At 31.6% G+C, this 3,878-nt stretch overlaps 1 long non-coding RNA gene across 1 annotated transcript; it reads left to right on the top strand.

The window, feature by feature from the left end:
• Positions 1-781: 781 nt before the first annotated feature.
• LOC112099270 lies at positions 782-2,585 on the top strand. The gene is made up of 3 exons (XR_002906065.1): positions 782-877; positions 1,304-1,483; positions 2,390-2,585. It is a non-coding gene; the product is annotated as an uncharacterized LOC112099270 (long non-coding RNA).
• The last annotated feature ends 1,293 nt before the right edge of the window (positions 2,586-3,878 follow it).

The following is a 3,878-nucleotide window of genomic DNA, read 5'->3' as shown; positions in this document are numbered from 1 at the left end:
GGAGCTGCTTTAGTTGAAACAAAGTTCAAGGCAAAAGGGGTTTATATAGAGAAAGGAAAAGGCAAGAATGACAATTGTATCTAAAGCGTATGTCACCGAGCCACTAGATGATGTCATTAATTTTAATTGAATGACGGAAACATTTCTTCGTTTGAACCAAAAAAAAAAAGGTTAAATTCTTCTATAAAATTTGTCAAAAAAATTATTGAAAAGAACTTCAAATTACATGGAGGTGAATTTTATCGTATTATATTGCTACCTAATGTCAAAATTACCAAGGTGTTATAAAAAAATAAGTGGTAAAACTATTAAAAAAAAATCATTGATAACGTTAATATGAATTTTTCAAGGTAAAAAAAAAAAAAAAAAACCACCTTTCATATATATATATTTTGATGATCAGGGTTATGGATGTACTTTCAAATATGTGATAAACGTTGGCTGCAACCTGTAATAGTATGCTGGACCATTCCAGGTCAAGGTTGTCATAACATGGCACTCAATTGTGCTGTTACTACAAATGAGGAAACGCACACAAAAATTGGCTCACTGTTTAGGATAGTTTGACCAAGTCAGTCCACGAAGTTTTTGTCGTTCTGTTTACTTATAACCTGGGAACTTCGAGGTTCATTGCATTGTACAACATCAGAACGTGCTTCTAAAGACTTCCACCTCTTGCTTATTAGCTGTTCGTGCATGCATGATACATATGAAATGAAAGTGTTTGTATTAAAATCACGTTTCGGATTGTGTATTTATTCATTCTATTTTAGTTGTTCTGCTTTGCACCTTGAAAATAAGAGGCTCATTTTCAGCTTTAGCTTATCTTATTTGTGAGTTCAAGTTTCAAGCCTCCGCGGTGATTGCAAATCAAATGGTTGAATTACTAAGTCTAATTCGGCGCCGCATGTATTTTTAATCATATGCACATTTTTTTTGTATGACTGATTTATTAATTTGGGTCTTCTGTTAGATGATTTATTATTGGTGGGATAATCCTTCGGTTTTTATTTGAAAAAACCCATTTGAGAATGCTGGAGTCTTTCAATTTTATATATCGGTTTGAGTGACCGATCTTGTAATATGTCTTCTCTTCATTTTGTTATTATACTCTACGTAATTACTATATGCTTTAATTATAAAACATAAGTTAGATGTTTTGTCTACAATGGACCAAAAATTTACCACCAAATAATTAAAAGAAAATCTTCACCCACATTGCAAATGAATCCAAAATGAATTTAACAATTAATAAGAACTTCCAGTAGTACTCTTGCTAATTATTTTTACAGTTAAAAAGCAGTTAATCGTATGTGAACTCGATTGAGAAGATAACGAGTGTGAGCAACTGACTGACGCAATCTCAACTAAGATCCCTTTGCAGCATATGCAGTCACCTTCACATTACTGTAGATGACATCAGAAACAAAGTGGCAAGCACCACCTACTGGGGAATATATTTTGACAAATGCGCAGCAGCAAGGTATCGTTTAATTTATAAACATAACTAATTAATTAACTAATTCATAGGTTATTATCTAACAAAAGTTCTGTGTGTTCAAACTGTACTTCGAGTACAAGACAAGTCACAAAGTTACAACTTGAGTCTTTTTTTTTTTTAATTTTTTTATCCCTCTCTTTTACTTCATTGGTATTTTGCTGTGAAAAAGCACAGAAGATTACTGCCTCACAATATTTTCCGGGGGGGTTGAATTGACTCGTCAAGAAATTAATAAAATTAAATTACAAGAAAGTCTTAGATAGATCGTTTATTAATATTATTTATCATAATTTTAAAGGCAATAGGGTAGGCAGAGGTCAAATTTATTTCATATTCCTTACTTCTAAGATTTAAATCCGGATAATTAGTTAAATAGAACTGTTTGTAAACCAATTGGCCATGCCTGTGAAGCTAGATAAAACCGTTATTACAGTCAACAAAACTATGTCACGTCTATTTTATTCGCTACCATAATTGATTGATTTCATCTATATTTACAAAATCTTATTGGATGAGTGTACAAATGAGACATGGTATATATGTTTGTTTTAAGTTGAATCACATGCAGCAGCCATAGATAGGTAGCTCACCATGATCATTTTACAAATTATTCAAAAAATTTTGTTGGTTTTGGTCGTATCACTTTGTATCCAAATATTCAAGTAGTGTCTAAATACATAATCCAGGGGAGCTGGATAGCTCTCAAAGCTGGTGCAAAAACAGTACATTTTAATTGAGTTTCTTGATTTTCATTAATTTTGGCTTACTTTGCTCTTTTCTTTAGCTTTTCATGCTAGAATTACTCTAAATGCGACACCAATACATTGTTTTTTCTCCCTAAGTAGACTTCTTAATGATTTCGTTACTCAAATTGTCAAATAATTTAAGTATAAGTAGGCGCTGGCCAAATGACTTACTTTACTTGAAGCACTGTTCAAGCACGCAACTGTGGAGGCCTCGCTGCCCTCATGGCTGATGCAATCACGCCGATTTTAGCAAGCTCAATTCCACGTACAGTTAATAAAGTGCAGAAAAAAACAATAGAAACAAATCTTCATGGATTTTGTAACAAGTGTAGTTTTTATCTACGCAGTCAAGATTTTACTTATTTCTTCATAATCTACTAATTTATTTACTAACATTGCCCATTGTGAAATATGCTCAAGTGAAAAGCTTAGGTCCGGATAAAATTCTAGAAGCATAACATATAACGATATTTACAATAACAAATAGTGAATTATTCTTTTTTTTAAAAACACATCTAGGGCAATTAAGTCCTTTTTTTTATTCATCGTAATTAATCTATTGATATTTTAGAATTTACATTAAAAATCTACTCACACTAACAACATGGGGAAGAAATCTTTTTTTTTTTTTTAAATTGTCACAATCCGTATATTTATTTTACAATTTCGGATCGTAACTTGAAATTTACTCTCACTAATAATGTTTTGAAAGAAATCTATCCCTACTTCACATTTTTCTATCAAAAAAGAGAAGAAATTCTTCGTAGAGACTTAAAGTCGATTTCATTAAATATTGTTGATATTATCAACCTATTAAACTACAAGCCCAATATCTTATAATTAGAGAATATTGAAGTCACTGTCAATAGAATTGTAAGAGATTATGTACATGATTTACGGGTAATTATTAATATTGGAGGTTAATTAACCCCCGCGTTAATTAACCTCGATCATAAAGCAGGTACCAATAACATAATTCTATATATCTTTTCAATGATCAATGTTAATAATGTGACAAGAGCTCACAAGATCTGGTCCCATTTTTTCTTTACCTTCCCACAATAAAAAGCCACCTGGCCCGTACTCATCCAATGAGGTAATAAAATCAAAACCGATGCCATATTAGAGACAGCATATATTCTCACAACCAAACACTAAACAACTAATGCTGTTACTGATAATGACTTAAGTTTGAAGTGATTTTATCATAACAAAATGGGAAAGTTTTGGTCCGATGGTGGGGCATTAGTTGGGTGAAACAGATAGGCTCGTGCCTCGTGGGAAGCAAGAAAATGAGAGAACTTTGATTTAGATATAGCAAATATATATATGTATATATAAAGTCTAAAAATGTTAGTGACTTTTTTTATATGTGAAAAAGACTTTTTTGGCTTGTATATACCATTGTAAACTCATTCAAATAACATTACTTTCATTGAATTAGAAAAAATCAAGTCTTTAACATGGGTTTATAGTGGAAGCAGTTGGAACATAAGATTGTGATTTTCTTCGCTAGCTATCCTTTACTTTGGTGTCCTCTTGGTCTTGGCTCTTTATCACCTTCAAGAATTAAAGGAAATCAATTTTAGCATTTAGCTCTGTGTGATTTAATTAAATTATTCAACTGATTA

The sequence above is a fragment of the Citrus clementina genome, unplaced genomic scaffold (assembly GCF_000493195.1).
Source record: "Citrus clementina cultivar Clemenules unplaced genomic scaffold, Citrus_clementina_v1.0 scaffold_4, whole genome shotgun sequence".
NCBI lineage: Eukaryota > Viridiplantae > Streptophyta > Magnoliopsida > Sapindales > Rutaceae > Citrus > Citrus x clementina.
This window is presented reverse-complemented; position numbering and strand designations above follow the sequence as displayed.